At 44.3% G+C, this 24001-nt stretch overlaps 1 protein-coding gene across 1 annotated transcript in view; it reads left to right on the plus strand.

The window, feature by feature from the left end:
• Positions 1–24001, plus strand: part of Scaf8 (SR-related CTD associated factor 8) — a 199977-nt gene that overhangs the window by 175800 nt on the left and 176 nt on the right. The gene's annotated exons all lie outside the window — the stretch shown is intronic.

Below are 24001 nucleotides of genomic sequence, written 5' to 3' on the forward strand. Positions count from 1 at the left end.
AGTGGTGGGGAAATGCACAGCAGGGAGCAGTGAGGAGCTCCTGGTCAGAAGAGAGTCCTTGCAGGATGTTACAGGATGACCATCCCTCATGAAGGGACAGGAGCATCATATGGATGAACATGGTTCCCTGTTTCTCTGGTCTCTTACATCTATTGAGCTGCATTTTGTTCCTTTTAACATTTTGACAAATGCATCCATTTATTTACTAGATAACATCTAATATGGCCAGGCACGGCCTATGCTCTACTTCCATAGAGCTTTTAGCATAGCAGGAAATACATCATTACAACAGGAGAGTGGGTGGGGCTTCTAAAGAACAGGAGAGGAGGGTAAGGAGGGGTGGGGAAGCCACAGCTCATATTTTATGTGGTCCATTAAGACCTCACTGATATTTGAGTGGAGATAAGAAAAATAGATGGAGTAAGCTATGGTTGATTAATTGAAACAATAGGAAAGTGAGTTTATTGTGCTGCTTGGCATAGTGCAGCCAATTGCAAGAGCATGTGGCACATTGCTTGCTTTTCCCACTACGCTGAGAACATTTTCAGTGCATCACTCAGGGAGAGTGTGCCGAGTTGGGAGATGTGGCGTAGTTGTGAGTTATGTACATTCTGAGCAGACTGTTGCTGTACTGGTTTTTGTCTGTAAGTCAAGCAGCCGTGAGTCTCAGCGTCTTCTCTACCACTTCCTAGCCCTGTGACCATAGCATGTTATTTAAACTCCTTACACCCACTTCATATCAAGAGTGAGTAATCGTGATAATAGAATTAGATGAGATGTACGACATACTCTGCTCATTGCTAGTGATCAAAGATGTGTTTAATAAAGGTTGGTAATCACAGCAGTAGGACTGCAGTGGTGGCATTGCCCAAAAGGTGGCTCATCATGCTGGGCTGTGTTTGGAAGTTACTTTCTCAGGTTGAACTGTGACCTCTTAACTTAGAACTCTGTGACTATGGTCCTCTAACAGCCAAACTATGAGAATAATCTTTGTATTTCATGCCATGCTCTTTACAGTAAAGGATTAAGTAAGCATTTAGTGGAGAAGTGAGCTGTGTTGATTATAACTCAGCTGGGAAAAGACCACAGAGGAGAAAGCACTCCCATAGAGGAAAGTGTCTCACCAAACTCTCAGGAAATGAATTGCCTTTTCTTTAATGTTTCCATAGTTTTTCATCATTGCTTTTCAATGCCATTCTTATAGTGACTAGAGTTGCATGAGAGAGAGACAGACAGACAGACAGACAGACAGACAGACAGACAGACAGAGAGACAAACAGGGACAGACACACACAGAGAGAGAGAGAGAGAGAGAGAGAGAGAGAGAGAGAGAGAGAGAGAGAACTTAGCATGCAGGAAGACTTGAGTTCAATCTCTGTGAGTTCAATCTCTGGCACCAAAACAAAAAAATTAGGATCAGGGATAATCCATTTTTTAAAAGTAGCTCTGAATTTCAAAGGCAAAATGTGCCTAATATATAGTCCTTAAAATATTTAACCAAAATTAATCTCGTAGCAGAATTGCAAAGACAGTCCACCATAAAGGCACAAAGGCTCCCTTGCACGGCAAAGACCCAGGCCTGAAGTGGGGTAGGAAGGAGCCTGGCTGCCTCCCACGCGTGGCCTTTGGCATCAGAGTGAGTGTGTCAAGCTCCTAGCTGGATGTTTTAGGGTTATGCCAGGTGGAGGGTGTCCGTGGTCTTTTCCGTCAAGCCAGAGCAATCTCAGTCATGTGTCACCGAGACTCTGACGTCTCCCTAGTGGTGAGAGAATTGGGCCCATTTCAGCCCTGGCCAGCGAAGGGTCTGCGCGGGTGCTGAGCAGGGCAGGCTCTGTATTTCCGGGCCAGTCTGGGGTGTGCATGATTCCATCTCCAGTGTGTACACTGTCTGTGTCTAAGGGTAGTTCCTCCCCCAGAAGAGCCCTGCATGCCTCTGACCTCCCTGTACAAGGCCTGCGTGTGCGTGAGGGATGGAGGGGGCAAAGGTATTTATAATCCACAGAGGATGTGGAAAAGTTCGCTTTGAGTTAGTATTCAAGAAAAAATAACTGCTGTTTACAATCCCTGTGTTTATTCTTGTATCTGTTCCGAGAAGGGGGGCTAATCGATGGCCGAGCCTTGGAACTATGAGGATCACTGTGTGGACAGTGTGGAGTAAGAGAAAAGGGGAATGGGGTGGGGGCACAAAGGCTTCCTTTGATGCCCACCAGCGGGTGCCAGGCTTTTGCTTCTGGCTAACTTTGAGTTCAGAAGTTCCACCTCATTGGAGAACTGACATGCTTCTGAGGGGAAGATCAGCATAGTTTCCCCTAATAGATGTGAGTAGCCACGCAAGTCACTGTTCTCACAGAAGCACATGGCTGCAGAGTCGCTCGGCTCCAATGTGGGTAGCGCCTTCCTATCCATGAATGCACCACAGGTGCACCAAGTGGCCAGCTCGGAGCCTAGGAGGCCAGGCATGGCGAAGGAAGCTCTTAGCCAGGACTCACCCGCCAGCTCTCCTGAGGTGCCAGGAGCACGGGCAATCCGGAACAGGGAAAGGATGAACGGGCCACCAGTAAGAGTGATCGTGCTCGAGGACTCAGGGCTTCCCGTGGACACGCCCGGCCTCCTACTTCAGGCGTGGGGGTAACTTGTTTTCATGTTGAGATGACCTCTGCTAGACAGAAACAGCCCAGGAGCTGCCCAGGAGCTGTTCTCGGGGAGGCCGCAGCTCCGCAGAGGCGACGGATCTGTGCTCTGGCAGGAAGGCCAGTGGCCAGTGGCGGGAGCATTTCCACTGAAACCTAGAGAGCTGGGAAGCTGAGACTGACTGTGGTGTAGGGCGGAGTGAAGGGCAAGACAAAATCCAAGTTCCAGGTGGATCGCTGACTTAAAACTTCAGTAAATATTTCCGTTAAATAACTACAGTGATGTAACAAGAGGCTGACTGAGAGTCTTCCGCTGTGGGGGGATGGAGGAAAAGGTGTGGCCAACAAAAATTTCTCCAAGAGGTGAATTCGTGCTGAGCCCTGAAGTCTGCGTTTTGTAGGTAGGAGGAACAGCCCCAGGGGGCGGGGAGTTAAGAGAAATGATGTCTTCTCTTCTTCTCTTTCCTTTTTTTTCTTTTTTCTTTTGTGGTGCTGGGGATTGAATCCAGGGTCTTTGCACTGACTTGTATACCCAATCCATAAAAAAAAAAAAAAAAAAATTGTTGTTGTTTTAATTTGAGACAAGGTCCCAAAGTCACTAAGTTGCCCTGGCTGGGTTGGAATGTTCACCCTCCTGCCTCAGCCTCCTAGAGCGCTGAGATTACAGGTGTGTGTCATGATGCCTGCTGAACGCTATCTTTTGACTCACTTCATGGCTGTTGCAGTGCGGAGAAGCAGTTGGAGAGAGTTGAGCGTGGAAGTAGGGAGGTCAGCTGTGAGATTCCTCCCTGCTCAAGGGAATGGTGTGAAATGGCACAAGTAGAAATGAGAGAACAAGGGCCGGCCAAATAGCTTAGCGGATTAAAGCGCCTGCAAGCAGGCACAAGCAGGCACAGGGGCTGGGGGTTTGATCCCCGGGGACGCCATGCCGCCCCGCCCGCGGCCCCTCCCCCCACTGAGAGGAAAATTGAGTGGGGTGGTGGCGTGTGCCTGTAATACAGCTCTTGAGAGGCTGTAAACAGGAGAATGAGTCAGAGAGAGCCCCAGAGCATTTCCTGGAGTACTGGGCAGGAGGGCTGTGGGGGAGGGAGGGAGGAGTTGTGACTCCTACCACACTGCGCCTGGCTGCATTTCCCAAGCTAAAGTAGTCATCAGCACAAAGGCGCACTGCTGTATCATGCGGAGTCTCTCTGAGAACAGGAGTCATGGCAGGCTCGTTAGACCAAGTGGAGGAGGAAAGCAGAGGTGGGCGCTCTTTCTAGGTTAACTAAGCAGGCACGTTAGACAGCCCAGCACATGACAGGAGCAGAGCTGACCAGAAAGGGAGAGGGTGAGGCAAAGACACCCCATGTCTAACCTGCAATAATACATGACCTCTTCAGATCCCCTAGGGAAAACCAGAAAGCAGCATAAGGAGGGGGCGGGGTTGCCACCCCCCAAACCTGCAGGTGGGTCGTAGGCAGCCTACCTGCCTGAGAGGGCCATTGTTTCCAGGCTCAAGGGACAGGCTGGATGCTTCCAGGGCCTCCCTCCCTCATTCTTTGTGTTACAAGACAGTGTGGAATCCGGGACCGTTGCATACTAGCAAGTGCTCCACTACTAGACTACTCTCAGCCCTTTGTATTTTGAGGCAGAGTCTTGCTGAGCTGCCCACACTGGGCTGAAGCTTGGCATCCTTTTGCCTCAGCCTCCAGAGTAGCTGAGATGAGTTTTGGTTCCAGCAGCTTTTAACTACAGAGCTCCACCATGGTGCTGAGGCCATGGGTGCTGGAAGCCAGTGAGCAGCGTTTCCTTCCCGAGGAAGAGAGGATGCGCCCAGCCCCCGGGGCGCATCTTCTGTTTTCTTTCTGAGTCCCTCCCACTCCCTGGTCCACAGCCTGCCTGGACAAAATGTGAGTGAACATGGAGTTGTGCCCTGACAGGACCAAAGGTTTCTCTATGATCCTCATGATTTCTGGGCAAAAATATACACTTTCTTTTTAAAACATTTGCTTTTTGCACCTGCCTAGCAAGCGTAAGGGCCTGAGTATGATCCCCAGTACTGCATGCGGTGCTGGGCCCAGAACTCCAGGAGTGCTGTGCAGACCCCAAACTGGGCGTGGTGGTACACACCTGTAATTCCAGCGCTGGGGAGGCTGAAACAGGAGGATCACTAGGGGGCCAAGCTGCATAGCAAGACCCTGTATCAAATAAAAGAAAAGAAAAGAAAAGAAGGAAAAAGAAATTTGGCTAATAAATATTGACTTAAGAAACAGAAAACTTGGGTGAGGGGTATGCCTGGCATGCATAAAGTTATGAGTTTGATTCCTGGCATCAAAAAACATTAAAAAAATTTTTTTTTGCTTTTTAAAATGTATTGAAACAAGACCATGATCTGAAATGTTAATTGTCAAAACCAATCTCCATGTCACTAGGACTCTGACCCGAGTAAGTGCTATGGCTTCAGATACATCCTCATCAGGATGGACGTTCCTGTCACCCAGCAGTGGTACCTAATTTCCTTATCAGAAAACGGGGACAGTTGTATTTGCTGCACAGAATGTGGGCTGTTATGGTTGAAGGATGACATTTAGAAATAGAACTCAGGATTTTTCTGCTGGTGCTTTTCAACACTCTCTCTCTCTCTCTCTCTCTCTCTCTCTCTCTCTCTTTCTCTCTCTCTCTCTCATAAACACACACATGCATGCACACCGTCATCTCTTCTTCTGTTCACAACATTCACAACAGTCCTACTGAGTTGTGGCCACAGACACCAGCCAGATCAAAGGCCCAGGATGGAAATGCATGTTCGGGTGCATTTGATTTCCTCCTGATTTTCAAAGCTTCCTGCTTATCACCTGCCTTTTCAGTTTCCCATCTAGGGCCCATCAAGATGTGAAAAGATGTCTGGTGAGGCCACTGGGAAAGGCAATGTGTGGCTTCTGTTTTCGCTTTGGGGGCCTCACAGAACCTTCCTCGGTCTCAGAGGAAGGTAGGAAAATGCACACAATCTATCTGCTGTCACATTCTTAGCAGGAAAGGGCTAAGGGACTCTGGGTCCCAGGTACATTGTCACCTTCTACCCTGTTTGCCAGACAAGCTTCTGAAGTCTTCTCCTCATTAGAGACATTTCTGGCAGAAGGATGGGTGGCTTGTCCTATAGCATGGGCATGATTTGCCCCCAGAAGTGTCTGGTGTTTTCTGGAAGCTTCTGCCCAGGGGAGGACTTACAAATTGGGCACTGTTGAGGTCACCAGGTGAGTCCAAAAGGTTTGCAAAACCTGGGATGAAGGGAATTTTCCTTCACTCATTTTCCCCAACCAGATACTCTTAAGGGCAGAGGAAAAACAAATAAATTCCCATCTTCTGGGCTATGGACATAGCAATGGTTTGTCACAAGCATAAATTACTTGAATTACCACAGAATTCCTGTGATCATAACAAAGGGTATGCCAAGCTTATACTTTATTCCATTACATAGATTTGTTTTAATCTGCAGTCGATTCATGCTATAGCAAACTACTTACACGTCTGACTATGCCTAGGAAGGTGCTGGGGTTGTTCTAAGGTGCCAGGAGCCACTAGGTTCCCTGTCTACACCTGCTGAAGAAGGACTAGAGCAGCCCAGGGGCTCCCTGGCCAGGGGTCTTTCCTGAGGAAGTTTAGCAGCTATTTTCAAGATCATAACTGCAATGCCCAGCTTCACCTTAATGACAACTCCCCACAAACGAACAGGCCGGGCCAACCATCAACCACCATGTGGAAACTTCCCAGCTTTCTCCTGCCTATTGTCTCAATACACCTCCTAGGCGCTTTCCTTTGTGTGTTTACACATCCTTTGGAGATTCAGTCCTTTGGAAATGAAGGCCATTCTCTTCCTGCCTTTCTTCCCTTCTTGTTGAAGAAATGAGATTATTGTTTCTTCCATCTTCCTGCACTCTCCTGCCAGCCTCCCTGCTTGCTGTGCTATTCAAATCCCTGGCCAGAGGTGGTGACTTAAGGCAAACAAGGAAACCCACAAACACACTAAATAGAAGACTCAGAGCTGATGAAACAGTCTTGCCAGCATCCCAGGGGTGGCTCCTACTATAGCAGAGTATCACCTTTAGCCCAGTGCTAGGCTGGCAGCTGTGGGGGGGGGACAGGGACAGATCATGAGTTCGTGGAGACCATAGTTCCTGCCCAGTCTGTAGAGAGAAGGTCACTGGCGATTCTGGCAGAAATCTAGCAAAATAACTGGGCAAGTCCATTTTCCTGTGCTGTGATTGAGGTGTCCATGCTCCTGAACTCATCGTGCTGCAGCAGTATCACTGTATGCCACCTGAAAGAAGTTGGTCATTATTGTATTGTAATTTAGCAGATGGTCTCCAAAACAGTGATGGAAACTCCAGGGAAAATTTTTTATCTAAAGTTAGGAGGCCACTGAGATAGCTCAGCAGACTAAGCGCCTGCTTAGGCAAGCGCAGGGACTGGAGTTCAATCCCTGGTACCACATGCTGCACCAGCCCTGCCCTCGGGAGAGCCGGCCACCAAGTCCAGGCGTGGTGGCACATGCCTGTAATTCCAGCTCTGGGGAGGCTGAAACAGGAGGATCACTACAAGCTGTGTAGTGTGACCCTGTACCAAATGCAGGAGGGAGAGAGAGAGAGAGAAAGAGAGAGAGAGAGAGAGAGAGAGAGAATGAATAAGGACAGAAGAAGCTGGTTTGGGGCCTGCCCATTAGCTCAGTTGTTTAAGTGACTGCTTAAATAAAGCAATCAGGATGCTGTGGTTTGTTCCTCAAGCCTTACCAGACCTTCCCTGAAGGCATCCTGAGCCAGTCCAAAACAACAACAACAACAACAAAAAAAAAAAAAAAAAAAAAAAAAAAAAAAAAAAAACCACTTCTGAACTTTGCAGAAACAACAGAGGCAATATTTAGGATACTGCTTGTTCTAATTGGGGTCCTGGCAGAGACCAGCTAGGAGACCTATGAAAGCCATTTGAAACTTTTGAGATTCAATGTCTTTATTGGTAAAATAAACCTATTTTTAAAGATCGTTCTAAAATTCTATTACTGTGAAAATAAAAATCTGTATTTTCTTGGAAAAAAAAAAGCTGGTTTAGTGGCTCAAAAAATAAACAAAAACCCCTAGTGTGCTGCCCATCGCCAGAGACTCTTATGAATGTAGATAATATTGGTGGCATCTGGCACTCTTGGCTGCTGCCTCTGGCTGCCAGCCTGCGCCACAGACTATACATGCGTGTTCCTATCGGTTCTCTTCACAAGCCTCTGGTCCGGATTCCTTCTTCAGCCCCATTGTTCACATGGTTGGAGGGGACAGGAAAACTCCACCAAGATCACACACCAGCAAAAGGGCAGAAGCAGCAGCTCCACTCCTTCTGAGCCGGGAGGCTTTCCCTTAAACACTGTGTGACACTCCACACATACCATCACTCTCTGGAGAAGCTGGCCTTTGTGTCTTCTAAAAGAAAGACTAGTGCCGAATCTCTGCAATTGTGTACATCTTTCTGATTGATAGTGTATTTCTAGATTTTTATTAGTTTATATATAAAGGATGCTTGTAGTGAGTGCTATGTTTTTTGTTTTTTTTTTTTCTGCTATAGATGATCTTGTCTTTCAGGAGATAGAATTTATTTCTAACAAGAAAATACATGCATTCATAATTTAGTCAGATTAATGTTGACTGACTCCTGAAGCGGGAATGGCTGAGATGAATCCACATAGAGAACACTGTTTTCAGCAATTTCATAATGTCTTCCTCAAGAGGGAGCTCCTTGCAAACCTTAGATTTTATATGTTCGGTTCTCTCAGGGCCTAAAATTTGGCTTTCTGATCCATATATTCTCCAAGAGTGGACTGCACGTGAATGGAGAGGAAGTTTAGAACTCCATTCTTAGGGAGAAACCATGAAGGTCCAGGGACTTAGGGCTACTGTCAAGATTGCTTAAAGAAAAAAGCCCTAGAACTCATTTACTCTGTGGAACCATAGAGGGGCTGTCTGTCAAGCAGGCAGGAAGAAGTGTGTTTCTCCACACTATAGGTCTTGTGGGTGCCTGGGGAGATTCTCGGTAAATCACTGGTAATCCCATCTTATCTGTGTTCCAAGACATCCCACAAATGCCTGAGGCCACAGACAGTATGAAACCCTGTATAGATTAGACTTCCCCCGCATACACAGCTATAATAAAGTTAAATTTATAGGTTAGGTATAATGAAAGGTTAACAATAACTAATAATAAAGTGGAACCATTATAAGAAAATGCTATACTAAAAGTTTTTTGTAGTTTATGAATTGCTTATTTCTAGGATTTTCCATTTAATATTCTTGGACTGGTATTGGCTGAAATTGTAGAAAGCAAACTCGTGGGCAAAGTGGGAGCGCTGCACACCATGTAATATATTGATACAGTATCCTATGGCAAAGGGCATTAGGGTATTTGGTTTTATTCATTTGAAAACCATGTTAGTACTGGAAAAAATGCAGAGATTGCTTTAAAAAGCAGAAGAGAAATGAGACTTGGCTTCTAAATAATGTTTAATTCAGAAGAAGATGAGAAAGGAGAAGCAGAAGAATTTTAAAAATAGATACAGTCAACCAAAAAAATGAGAATTTCAAATTTAAAATATATCTATAATTAATGATAAATATAAGCAGACTAAATACTCCAATCTAAAAATAAAATGTATTAGATTAGAGACAGAAAAGTTAACCTTGCAGCTGTTTTTTTCTCTTCTATATTTTTAAAATTGAGAAACAAATAGCAATGAGACAGTTTTAAAACTGATTAATAGGACAGTTTCAATAATTAATACATTGTACTTTGTTATCTTCTTAGTGGTTATACATAGTACAAGATGGAGACAGGCTATCCTGTTCAAACACTGTTAGTACAAATCTTACTTCAATCTTCTCATTGAATTAAGTGAAAGTAGCTGTATATCTATCCTAACTATTCTACATATACAGATACAAAATGGTCCTTCCTTTGTATCCCCTTTTTTTATGTAACCCTGTCAGAGATGGGTATTCCATTGGCATCTAAATACTATAGGTGTGTGAATTCAGCAGAACCATCCAACACAGTCCAGCAGTCCACAATAGTAGTGGGTTAGCCACAGAAGTTGTTTACTTGAGCCTTTCACAGCTCAGCATATTAACATGGCTTTACTTTATATACCTCGTTTTTATACTTTTCTGCTGGATGGTTAAGACCAAGATAAAGCAAGACCTATATAATAAAAAAATGTAACTTTTGTATCTGATAAAGTCAGTCAAGTAGCCTCAGGATTTATCCTGTAACCCTGTACTGCAGTTTGCAGATCCTTTGTCAGTGTCAGCCCTGTGGATGAGTCACGGACATTGCTTAACCAATTTGCTCTCTGTGAAAGCCTGAGAGAATGTTTTCTCCCCATGTGACTCTCCTTAGGCGCACTCTATGTCATCAATCATGTTGCTCTGTGACCCCATAATCTCCTTGATCAGAAAATTTGGGACACAACTGAGTTACATGATGTTACAGTATAGGTTCTCCTATGTCCTGAGTCTTCACTGACCTTGAAAGGCTAGGGTCAAAATGTTGGCTGTCCTTCTGGCCCTTCTATTTGTCTAATTTTTGGTCTGCAAACTTGGGTTGTACCTTGCTGCTTTTAAATGTAAACATATATATAGTGAAATTGAAAAAGTTGGAATTAGTATAACATAAACTGTCTGCTTTAGAAGTAAAGGCACAATTCTCCAGGGACATGTAACAGTCAGAGAATTATATGCACCTAGTAATAGTACTTAAGATACATGAATAAATAATAACAAAATTTAAGGGAAAAATAGAAAATTATAAAATCACAATTGGAGATTTTAACTTCCCTTTGTCACCAATTGATAGAACTACTGGGTTTAAAAAAATCATATTTCTCCTTCTTAATTGGCTTACTTCAGGGGACTGAGTCCACATCAACCAATGAGTGCTGTGCTTATGTAGGGTTCTACTTAATTTTCCTGCATGATGGCATGCAGTCATCTCAGGGTCCTTCACTCCCCAAAGAACATCTTGAGACTGATTGTAATTGCTCTGAGAGGGTCTTTGCCTGGGCTAGCAAGTGACTGAAGAGTTCACTCAGTCCCTCTGGATGAATTGTAGTGACAGAGTAAAGTGCCCCACTCAGGAAGGTGAGACCCCTATCTCTCCCCAGAGAGCATCTTATAAAAACTCTTCATCAAACCCAGCAATACAGGCTTCTCCTCAGAGGGTCCTCTGCTCAGGGTTTGATTACACTGATGAGCTCTTGAGGGCCAAGATTATAGTTTTACTTATACAGTTAAGTGCCTTTTTAGAGTCAAATTCTCTGGGTTATGAGCTTCTAGTGTTGTACACAACTGAGTATATAGAAATATTAGATAAAAATATAGGCAGTCAATCAGGGCTGGGCCCTCGAGGGAGCCAGTGTGGAAGGCTAGATAACTTGCAACTGTGGGAGACAGGCACTTCCGCTGTGGGCCAGACCTCAAGACAAAAGATTAAACAAGTGTACCGATGTACCTCACTAGGGACAGACATCAGGGACTGATATTCTAAACATGAAATCCAGGAAGAGGCACTGTCACAACCTCCTGCCTGAAGAGCCCCTGTTCCATACTCATGCCTGCTTGCTATATGACTTGGTTCCCCATTTGATCCTGATTTAATCAATTTTACCCGAGTGATTATGTCGTAATCTTATTGGTTGGCCACAGTTTTGTCCCACCTCATGCCCACCTTGTGAGTTCCATATTTCCTACCTTGGACCTGCCTCGTGTCATGGATTTGCTGTATAAAAATCCCTAGAAAAGGCAGGTTCCTCAGCAACTCACTGGGGTCCTGTCTGTCCCTCATTAAATCTATTCTGCTCTTAACCTCCATTATTCCTAAAATTCATTCTTAGATTTTAGGGAATATGAACTGATCCCAGATGTCTTTCAGGTTGGGAGTTTCTTTCCCTTATGTCACTAGGAGCCACTTAATGGGATTATGGCAACACAGGCCCAGGTTGGTGCCCCCGGCTTCAGGCACAGTGCCCTGTCTCCATCAATTAATTCTTAGCCTGACTGTCTCCCTGAGATGGGAATTTTTCAATTTCCTGCAGTGATAGGATTTAACATTTTTCCAGGCCTGAGAAAATAATGGATTTGAACCATGTCAACACTCACTCAGAATAACATAGTGTTGTTTAGGTTAAAACATCTTTTGCTTCTGTATCAATTAAGATTCATGTTATTATAGTAACTTGACCCTCTGAACTGGTCTGAGACCAACTATTTCTAAGTTAGACTTTTCTTTGTTCAATTTGAATCTTATTTCCCTTATCATCCGACTTTACTCAGAAAACAAGCTTAGTCCCAGCTCACTGGGAGACTGAGGCAAGAGGAACCCACATTCAAGCCCAGACTGTGCAAGTTAATGAGATCCTAAATATAAAAACAAAAAGGGCTGATGAAGTAGCTTAATAAGGCCATAGGTTCAATCCCAACTGCTGCATAAAAGATACACAAAAGGTCACAGAAGTTTAGGGTGAAAGAAGAAGCCAAATTTAAGCAATTGCATGTAGTTAATGGTTAGAAGGAAATATCCAAGATCTAGATATGACATGTTGCTAGTCAAGGGGAGGAAATCCTAGAGTGTTTTGAGCAAATGGAGAGCTGGTTTCCAAGGGACTGCCATCCTTAGACATTATATAAGACACTGCCCAGAGGGCCAGGTAAACTTAGCGACAGACTCTGTGCTTAGAGTGGAGCATTTTACAGTACAGCCTTCTGGATGACCCTTCCTTTTGCTCCTAACTTTCTTAACTGCTTGGACAAGGACTGGGGGAGTAGGGGTTATGATGTCATTTCAGAAATAATTTGACAAATGATCTAAGCCAATTATTGCTCTTCTAATGGTTTAACTGCATCTTCCAAATGGAAGAAAGACATTTGGAGCCCGTTTATGGTTACTGAATGGGGAAAGAGCACATTTTGCTACGTTTTCCTTCAAATGGTCTGAGTAAGGAATCATGATACTTTAATAGAGAAAAGAGCACATGGCTCAGGATCCAGATCACTGTCAGATTTTGTGGCCTTGGGCGCCTGCGTCTCATCTGCACCTGTCTTCTCATCTGTAGTCTGGGGAAAGTAGTACTTTCCTGCTGTCTTCACAGCAACATTGTACCAATGGCGTCACACAGGGGACTGCAGATACTGGATGAGCCTTACCTAGCAATCTTACCTACAGAGTGGGATTCTTTTTTCCATCTGCTTTCTCCTCTTTGTCCTTTATTCCCACCACATTTTCTCATGTTCCATTTTTTTCTATTCACCTTCACTCAACTGCTGACTTACCACAGTTTTCATTATTTACCACATACCGAAGTCTTTAAATTTATTTATTTATTTACGTGTGTGTATGTGTGTGTGTGTGGCCAGCTCAGCCCACCAGGGGGCGGGGCTGGCTGGCATGTGGTGCTGGGGGATTGAACCGTGGTCCTTGTGCTTTGCTAAGCGTGTTCTAAGTAGGTGCTTTAGACCACTGAGCCATCTCACCAGCTCCATACCCAAGTCTTTAAAACTTCACAGCATCTTCTATTTTTTGTTTTTTTTTAAAGCAGTGTGGGTGATCGAACCAAGGGCTTTGCCCATGCTGGCCCAGTGCTCTGCCACTGAGCTACTTTCCAGCCGTACCTCCCTTAGGTTTCTTTGCCAGTTTCTCTTCTTCACCTTCTATGGCTTGTGTACTGAGAACCTAGTGTGTGCTCACTGGTTTGGGAACTTGTTCTGCTGAGTGGAATATGCTCATTCCTGCAGGGCAGGGAGCCTTCATCTTCATTCTGTCCTCAGGTTGGATCAGCTCAAAAGAGTCCACCTCTAGCAAGCAACTACCCTCTCTGGTTTCCAAGCCTCCTTTTCTTTTTTTTTTTTTTTTTAAGATGAAAGTCCATTTCAAAAGAATTTTAACAGGCGATTTGTTGTAAGACCTTCAGCTAGAAAGTAGTATTATCCTTCACTGTGCTTAGACCCTTGTTTGGGGTTAGTGGTCTGCTTTTTCTTTTGAGGATAAGTCTCATTGATGTAATTCGAAAACAATTTTAAACCCACAGATTAAGAACATATGTTTCTTACTGTCACATGTTGAGGGAGACTTCAACTCATTCTGAAGTCTATTTTGAAAAATGTCTTTAAAGCAAAATTGCAACTGTATAGCTATAGTATCCACAGATTATATCACGTATGAGTAGAGCAATCCAGAGAGTCAGACTGCAGGCCTCACCCATCTACTGCTCCCTCTCTGACAGGCCTCTGGCTCTTTTATTTCATTTGCATTGCGGTGTGGGGAACATGGGTGGGTGGAGAGATAGTGGTGGGAGGACCTGGTCCCCTCCCCATGTTGGCTTCAGACAGGTGATGTTGGCATGTGACCTTCCCCCACTGCTTGACTCTGCCTGTATTTCACCACTTACCACTCACCACTCAGAACAGAAGTCTCAAGGTTTTATTCTCTACAGTAGCACAGTCCTGCCTCTTTTTGCACTAAAATCACTCCATGCAAGCTTTGACGAGTGCCTCTGTTCTTTAGGACTGGAAGCAGTGACGCTGTCTGCCTCCGGTCCATCCACGTCTGCCACATCCTGGAGGCTCTGATGGCACCTACTCAGCCTTTACCGAGAAGGCTTAGCTGAGAATGGAAAGCTTTTCAAGGGCCCCTTCCTCCACCAGCCAAATAGTTTTTTTCCTAGGATTCTGCCTAGGCTGCCATGATCCCCTTCGTTGCAGTGCAGGACTGCATTTTGGTGATTCTTGACATGTAAAGGGTTAAGCATCGCAGACAGCACTAGCCCAGTGAAAGCCAGCCCTGATCCAAAGCATATAACGTACACTCCAAAATAAGCCGGGCTCGGCCCTCTTTAATGGGATTGCAGCAGCCAAGCCAAATTCTACAGCTAGTCAATTGTATACATCTGGCAAACCTGTTCATACCATTCAACGTTTGCCGCAATATGATTTTAATTACATACAGATTGGATGGCTGGAAGAAAGCGCTGGAAATAAGCAAAATAAAGTTAAGCATAAGCCCTTTTAAAAGTAGCCCGGCTTGGTTAGAATGTATGTGAGTGACTGACAGTCAAGGAGAGTGTGTGATGGGGAGATCGCAGGGATGGGACTGGACTGTCTTCAGTCTGGGAGCTCGGCTGTCGGTCTGGATGCAAGGAGCGCACACGGTGATGGTTAGAATTGCTTTTGAAGTTCAGACTCCTGCTGATCCTTGCACCTTGGTACCTTCTTCCTTCCAAATATAGGGTTTTCTCTGCAAACCAAAATTGCTCTCCAGGTAAAACCTACATACAGCTTGCAAGGCCATGAGCATTGGATATGGCAGATTGGCAGTTGTGAAAAGCCTTCCCACTCCCCATCTAACCAGACTTTGTTAGGCCGTGTTCTGTGGTTTTTTTTTTGTTTTGTTTTGTTTTGTTTTGTTTTGTTTTGTTTTTTGTTCTCTTTACAGAATGATTTCAAAAGTGATTTTGTTTATTTTGTGCAAGAAAAGGATTAGGAAGCAAATTCTGTCTTGGAATCTGAAATTGCAGCTCCTGTTCCTCAGGGACCTTTGCTAAGAAGAGGGGCCCTGCTTCTCTGGAATGTTCTTTCCTCACCCTAACTGTACAGCTTTGGTTTCCCTCAGAACTTCCTGGAATGGTTCTTCCTGACTGAATTTCTCCTGGGTAAACCACTGTGGAGCTCAGGCTTCTTGGTGTGCAGTGGAGCTATGACCCGCACTGACCTAGTGGAGTTTGCCTGGGGAAGTTTGAAGGCTTTAAGACACAAAAAACCAGACACAGTACAGGCAGTTTGTCTTCCTGGGGGAGATGATGGAGTTAGTATAACAAGGACCTGAGGTGATACTCGGTTTCCTAGACCATTTCCACAAGGGGGCATCTCCCATGTGTGGTTTTGCCAGCGAGGCAGCTACCCAGGAAGTGATACTGGGAAGCAGTAGGCCACGGGCCACTTGGGGTGTTGGGCTCCTTCCCAGTGTCCCTGAAGAGGCAGAGCCTCCTGGATAGGAACCAGGGACCCCAGCTGCTGAAGAGGGATGCACCTCATGCCCTTGACTCCACTGTCCTTGCCGGGGCTGCCATTGGCAGGTCCCACCTGTCCTGCAACTCTTGCATTTATGTGGTAGCAGTATCCATCTGTGAAAAATGCCCTTTCCATGTTTGTCTGAATCTCCTGGTGACTCTACGTGTGTAGACCCCAATTTATAGATATGTACACTCTAGTTTATTTCTCTATCGCTTGGTTTTAGCTCAGTCACTTCTCTTCAGTCACTAAATCTGGCAAAGTCACCAGTTTAGCCAGGACTTCTGTGCTTCTACTTAATTAAGTTACTGATTTATTTGAATTCATAATAACTGTCTATGAGCTGAAGTGCATCACTTTGGAGCGCCTCGCAGGACCGTTGATTGAAATAGAGCCAATAGATTATGAAGTTTTTTAAGGGCAAGGTCTACATTTTACCTGCTTTTACTAGCAAAAGACTAAATAGGCTCTAAATTTCCCTTAGCTGAATGGAATTTTTAATTGGCTGTTTAATGATGTGTTCAGATGTATAAAAATAACATCTTCCAGTCATACAAGTAATTGTTTCACTGTTTGAAAAAGAAGAAAGAAAGCTGGGATGGAAGGAAGGAAGCCAGAAAGAGAAAAAAAGGAAAAAAGAAAACTTTTTTTGTATTTAATTTTCAATATGAATTTCTCAACTTTTTTTATCATTTAAAAAAAAATTTTTTTTTTTAGTGTCTTCTCCAGTGCCTTAATACATTGGCCCTGGTCAAAGTTAAACTTTATAGAGTCCCCTCCTTAGCACCCAGTTACCTACTGTACTCAGTTCCCAAACTCTAAGGAAGTAGGAGATGCTGGGGTAGCGCTGTCTTTCCTGTACCAGGCAGCTGGAAGGATTCACTTTTTCTTTTTAACCTAGAGAGCCATCAGCATTTCGCCACCTAGGCCACCCCACCACCCCAACCCTGTGGGGCCGGGTCTGAGCTTAGCCACACAGAGACCGTCTTCTCCCACACTTGGGAAGGGCACAGGTTCACCAGGGTACAGTGGTGGCTTGTGCAGCACAGAAAATCGGCTGCTCTGGACGCCTTGTGGCTCAGGCCCTGTGCTCTGGAAGCCTCATTTTCCCTTGCTGGCTTTTACCGTTCTGCCATGAGTCACAAAGATGGCACAACCAATTAAAATATCGGGTCTGTCTCAGTGTAGGAGGAAACAACGTATGTAAACAAATAATTGCAGTAGAATATATGGATTTGCTACGGTAGCGCTGTCTGTCTAGGGAGGGTTGGCAGCAGCTGGCCAGTGGGTGTTAAGGAGAGCTGAAGGCTGAGCATGAGTTCATGGGACAGAGGCACCAGGAGGCCCTTCTGAGCATGGGAGATGAGGTCACGAGAGGCAGGGATCAAGGATTCTGCCATGTTTTTGGATAACAACTTAGCATGGCTGGAATGGTGAATGGGAATTTATTGGATATGAAACTGGCTTGCTAGATTGGGGCCGGGTTGGGATGACCACAGTCAACTATAATTAATTAATTAATTATTTGATTAATTAATTAATTATATATTTGTGGTACAGGGTATTGAACCCAAAGCTTTGGACACGGTACATAGGCAAATGTTCTACCATTGAGCTACACTCCCAGCCCTATTTTATTTACTAACGTGTCCATGTCTCCTGCCAAAGTATTTGTACCTGCAATCTGGGAATAAGTCTTACTGATTCTTTCTAGTGTTCTTGAATACTGCTGTGTGCTCACTGAACCCAGCAGATGATATTGAATAGACGGCTGAATGGCTGTTGATTAGTACAGAAGGTCACTTTGGCCTTAACTGATTGTGCTATAAACAGGTCATATACTATGTTGGTTTGTTTGGACTTTATCTCTAGGGCAATACCAAGTCGTAAAGGTTCTAAAACAAAGACATGATCTAAACATTTTTAGGGAACTGACACTGGCTATAATGTGACGGATTGGTTTGGGAAAGGCTGGAAGAACAGTTAGAAAAATACTGTAATGATTCAAAGGAGATATGAGAGGCTGAGGCAGGGTAGAAACTTTAAATACTAATAAGATTGAATTAGAATCTTCCCCAGTTTTTGGTGACCAATGCGATAAGAAGCGAGACATCAAAACATCACTGTGGACTCTATAACTTTCAAGTAGAATCTCAAAGATAAAAAAGCAAAGAGATCTTAACATTACAGCACTAAATACATCTAACTTGATGATAGGCGTCTAGAATATTGAACAGTAAATAACAGCTGGTCTACAAGACTCACATGGACATGCAACAGAACTGATTCACGTAGGATATACAATCTACACAACATGTAAATACGCAAGTGGAGGGGGTATTCTGATATTTAGGAGTATAACAGGGCCACTGCATATGGCCTCACAGGTTGCACACTGCACAACTCTAAAGGGCAGCATTAATAAGAGCAGTAGCTCGCCCTGAGAATCTGCCATTTGCTTTTCTTATCCTTCAACTCAGCATATTCATGGATTATTGCTTTGGGTAACCAGCAAAGAAGGTATTTGGGATGGCAATTTAATAGCCTTGTGAGGATTAATCATCTGATGAGATGAGATGGAAATCCCTTTGATGGCCAAATCTTTAGTATTAGTTGTGTGTTTGGATGGGAGTGGGTGTGTGTCTTTCCGTGTTAAAGTGAGAGAAGTAGGCATGGTGGCCTGTGGGAGGCTGAGGCAGGAAGATCTCAAGTTCAAGCCCAGTCTGGGCAATTTACCAGTTTATCAAGACCCTGCCTCAGAGGAAAAAAAAAAGAAAAAAGAAAAAAAGAAAAAGAAAATTAAGAAAGGACTGGGGATGTAGTTCAGTGAGGCCTTGGGTTCAATGTGGAGTATTCTACCCTCCCACAAGGTCCCTGCCCTTCTCCTTCTTTGAACTGGTCCTGAAATCCTGAGCTCCAGTGATCCTTCTGCCCCAGCCTCCTGAGTAGCTCATGCTGCAGGCACACCCCACCACAGTCAGCCCTGTTTTGTTTTGTTTTTTTAAGTCATTTGAGAAACTGTACTCTTCCACCCACCCTGACAACAATGGGAAGTTCCAACTTTTGGTTGGTGGTTGCAGTCCCAGTCTCCTTGGCTCCTGTTTGCCCATCTTAGGATCATGTTCACAGTGAGTAACGCAGCATGACACGTAGACTCTGCTGTTAGAAGGATGGAGTCACAAAATTGAGTGAGGCCAGAGGGTCCCTCATGTCCTCTTCCAGCATCCTACGTTGCTTGTAAATTCTGTGGATTTTGCTCACATGCTTCTGGGGAAATGGCTCCAAGAGGCGACAGCCCAGCATTTTGGTTTGGCTGGGTCTGGGCTGCAGTGAGCTGTGGCTGGGGTTTGGAAACCACCGCAGTGCTTCTCAGCCTGGAGTGTAGGGAGGCTCTGCGGAGTGTGTCGGAGCCCAGTATCTTCCCAGGGTCGCACTGCCAAGGGCTGATGGTGGGAAGGAATCTGTGTGGACTTAAGGCTCGCCCCTGCTTTCCTCGACTTTGCTCTGGGTTAGTCAGCAATCTTTGGATCCTCTCTCTTTGGGACCAGGTGCCAAAGTGCAGTTTGTAATTGGGCCTCTGTACCTTGCAGGCGGTACATGATGGTCTGCTTTTCTCCGCACTTACTCATCCAGTGGAGACTCGTCAGGCTGCCTTGCCTGTGGCTGAGCATTTATTGTAAAAAATGTTAGCGGGAGAATGTATCACTGACCGTCTTCCTCCCTCGTTAGGAGTGTTTATTGTGATTGGAAATCCTTCTAGCCCACGTGATTGTGGCTTTCCCCCACTCTGTGCTGTGATGTTGAACAGCCCTCTGAACAAATAAACAGAACCAGGCGGCTTTTTATTCAGCTGCAGAAAAAGGATAAAGTTGGGCACCGGAGAACTGGAGGCGCATACCTGGGCTCCATCTTTGCTGTGTGCTGGATTTTCTTGCTCAGGAGCAAGTGCAGAGGTACAGTAGAGGGGCTACTGATGGGGGCTGTGAGCCTAGGCCTGGTACTCCACAGGCAGTAGGATTGGTGGCCCTGCCTTGCCGTTTGGTAGTGCAGAATCTACCCAAGGTCCACAGCAGCTGTTCCTGTTGGCAGAAGAGAATATGAGCTTTTTTTGTGTGTGTGGAACCAGGGATTAAACTCAGACCCTTGTGTTTGCCAGGGAAGCACTTATTCCACTGAGCCATCTTCCCAGCCCTTGAGCTGCTCTTAACTTGAGCAAAACTTGAAATCGAAGCCTGGTATGGTGGTGCTGCCCTTAATTCCAACCTAAGATTAGCCTGGGCAATAACAACAACAAAAAGTTCCATATCTAAAATGCACACGTTTTTCAGTTTTGTTGCTTGTTTTGAAGTTTATTTATTTAGGTTTTTTTTTTTTTTTTTTTTTTCCCATAGGATCTTAATAGGTAGTCCAGGCTGGTCTTGAGCTTACTATGTAGCTCATGCTAGCCTGGCCTGTAAGACAGGGTCTTACTAAGTTGCCAGGCCAGAGTCAGGGCTATAGCTCTGTATGAAGGTCTTGGATTTAATCCCTGATATTGAAAAAAACCCGCAAAAACATTAGCATGGAAATTTGTTAGCATTGATGATAATTAAAATGACAAATACTTACCGAATACCTTTAGTTCATGAAGCACTTTCACATAATTGTTCCACTTGTTTCTTTTTTTTTTTTTTTAATATTTATTTATTTATTTATTTGTGTGTGTGTGTGTGGCCAGCTCAGCTCACCAGGGGGCGGGGCTGGCTGGCATGTGGTGCTGGGGGATTGAACCACGGTCCCTGTGCTTTGTTTAGCTTAGTTTGTTCTAAGTAGGTGCCTTAGACCACTGAGCCATCTCACCAGCCCTGTTCCACTTGTTTCTGAATAGAATTTTTTTAAAAGGTCTCGATTATTTTTCCTGTATCAATATCAGCTAGTTCCTCTCCTTTGCCATAAGGAGGCTTGCTGAAGACCTTGTTGTGCTTCTACATTCTTGTCATATGTGACAGGTGAAGGGGTGTACATGCTTAGTTATTATTTTCTTATATGTTTCTGGAATTACTTATTTTGTATTGTATCCACTTATTGTCAGTGTCATCCTAAGTCTGTATAGAAAAAATATGGATGAAGAAATGGCTAAACTAATTAATCTTGACATCCTCTCCCATCATTGCTTAACAGATAGATGTGCAATGACAGGTCACCAAAATAACAGGTGGCAATGGAGCGTTGCTTGCATAGTCTTCACACAGCCCGCGTTGGAAGAGCTTGCATACAGCTGGCTTGGGTTCTCCAGTGGGTGCCTTTTCTGCCTTGCCATGAGCCTCACTTAGAAACCTGAGACGGTATCTCCACTCTGAGGCTTTCTGCCCTCTCAATGCAGTGGAAGGTGGGACTTCTCTTGGAACAAGCTTGCACATGCAGACCTTCTCAAAGCTCCTGTGGCTCTAGCAATCTGGGCTAGATATGGGTTCTGTCTTCTTGAGATTTGATCCCCTTTCCTCTCTCCAGCTTGGCTCCATCACACAAGCACAGCACCGGTGTCACTGTGCCTCCCCTTGTGTTGACAGTTGCCTTCCTCTGTCCCGGGGTACAGAAAGAAGGATCCCAATTCTGCTTTCATCTCACCCCTAAAATATTGTACCAGCTTCTCCCAAGCTCCTCCTGGCTCTGAGTGTCTGATCTTGGTATCTTGTCATTAAGTGGCTTGGCCTTGGTGAGGAACTGAGATTGTGCCCAGCTCCTTTGGAGGTAGGTGTGCTCATTCCCTGGGCACGTGTTTGCTCATCTCTGCTCACTATTCTGTGTGCACTGCTGATGAAACACTCATCGCTTTGTTCTCTAACTCAGTGGCCTTCATACCTCTTTACACTCAACACACAAATGGAAATACACTTTTCAAGGAAAAGACCCAGAAGGGGGGAACAGCGGAGGTGAGTGGGGCCTCTAATCCAGGTTTTTTGAGGAATCTCCACACTGATTTCCATAATGGTTGTACCAGTCCATCAACTGAGGAATGGATAAAAAGATGTGGTATTTTGGTATTTTTATACAATGAAGTATTATTCAGCTATGAAGAAAGATAAACTCAAGACCTTTTTAGGTAGATGGATGCAACTAGAGACCATACTCATAAGTGAAATAAATCAGACATGCTTGTGTAAACATCATATTGTCTTGCTACTGTAAGAAACTGAAAGAGTAAATAAGATCTGAAAGCAAGGTGCAATAGATATTGTGAAAGGCAAAGAAACTACTCACAAAGAAAGAACTGGGGTGGGGGAAAGGAGAAAAGAATGGGGGGAAAAGATATGTATACATACCCAAGATGGCTAAGATAAATTGTAGTAATTTCTACTATTCATTGAAAAGAACAGTGCTTGCCTTGTTTGATTGATTTTGCATGCCTATATCTGGTAATCTAAGAAACTACTTTGAAGATAATAATATGCAATATAATACCCATGTTAATTTCCTATTATTTTGTTTTTAAATTCTGTATCATTTTTAGTCATTTTTTCTCTTTAAAATTAAAAAAATATATTTTCCAGTGTGAATCAGTACACACAGATGTATATGGGAATAATATATTGTCCATCAGTTTTCTTACTTTTACTACATGCTATCTTCCATCTTATGCTCTTCTGTTGCTCTTTGTTAATTTATACATTTATTTTTTCAATGATGCTGATCAAGACCAATTTAGAACCAGGTATAGTGGCATGTCCTGCAAGCCCAGCTACCTGAGAGCCTGAGGCAGGAGGATGTTGAGATCAAGGCCAGCCTGGGTACGTTAGTGAGACCCTTTCTCAAAATACAAAGGGAGTGGGGTTGTAACTCAGTAGGAGACGGATTTCCAGTGCCACACACATGTACACATGAAAAGAACCACTTAAGTGAATCTCATGGCCTTCTAATGTGTTGAAATCTTTACACTCGATACACAAATGAAAATACAGATCTGCAGATTGAACAGTGTGCTCCAATTAAGGTGCCTGACTACGGCCCCCATCCCATTAGGCTGTGAAGAATTCACTGAAGACAGGAAGTGGGTTGCTTGCTCCATTGTATTTGGAGCATCTACCTAAGTGCCTTGCTGTGGCAGGCACTCAGATAAGTACTAATTAGACCAAGAAGGCATCCCCTCCAGGCCTGTGTGGTTCTGCTTCTGAAGAAAGACACTGGTGCATAGATCTTGGGGTGGTGATGAGAACTATAGGAGACTGTGTATTTGAAGCAGAGCACAGAGTGTTCAGCGCAAAGGATCCTCAGTGAACCTGTGTTTGTCAGTTTCTTTGTCCGGGTCTCTAATCAGCTGTTAAACTGTACTGCAGCCTCTTCAAGTGAAATGAAAGGTTTCGACTCCTTCAGTCCAAGGTCCCAACCAGCTAGAGCACTCTGAGATTTGTCAAGGTGCCACGCAGCCAGGAGGCAAACTGCCTTTCAGGGGCACAGTTGCTGCCTGTAACTTAGCACAGGTCAGGTTTTGGCTGAAAATATGAGTGTTGAGGGGAGCAGTCTTTTCCCCCCTCTTTTTATGCCCCAGTGGGATTCGTTTCTCCATGAAATTTGGAGATTGAACTTATTAGAATTTCACTGAAACAATAAAAATTACTTTGATATTTAGAAAGATTATAAAAGAAGTGTAAAATCTGAGATTTTCTAAGTCAAACTTTTCGGAAGGGCCATGTAAAAAATATAATAAGCTTAAATAAGTATGCTTTAGCAGATAAATCCCTGGTTGATGAACTTCTGAATTAACCAGCAGCTGGCTGCTGGATTGCGGGTGGGACAGTCTGTCTGGAATTTCATTTCTTCACCTATGAAAGGGAGCATGTGGTGGTACATACCTGTAATATCCTGTAAGGCTGAGGCAGGAGGATCGCCAAGTCCAAGCTGGGCAACTAAACTGCTAAGTCCTACTTTACCTTACTTTTATTTGGTCTCAAAATAAAGTATGGGGGGGTGGATATAGTTCTGTGCAAGGGCTCTGGGTCAAAATCTCAGTATCATCAATTAATCAGTCAACAAATATTACTTTTTTTATAAAAAAAAAAGCAATATCTCATCCAGCTGCAAAATTTTGCACCCCCAAGTAAGAACTTCAAAGCCCTTTGATTTCTATACTGGAACACTTAATCAATAAGGTAATAAGTTCCCAACAAAAGCATACCTCAGCTGCAGAGTCTGAATGAAACCGGGCACCTTCTGCCTTCCCTTTCTGTAGCATTTCTTGCTGCTGTCATGTAGAAAGGTTAAGTGATGGTTTTACTGACCTTGACACTAGTGAAAAATCTGGTTGGCTGTTATCTAAATAAATTA

The sequence above is a fragment of the Octodon degus genome, unplaced genomic scaffold (genome assembly GCF_000260255.1).
Source record: "Octodon degus isolate 3935 unplaced genomic scaffold, OctDeg1.0 scaffold00024, whole genome shotgun sequence".
NCBI classification, from domain to species: Eukaryota; Metazoa; Chordata; class Mammalia; order Rodentia; family Octodontidae; genus Octodon; species Octodon degus.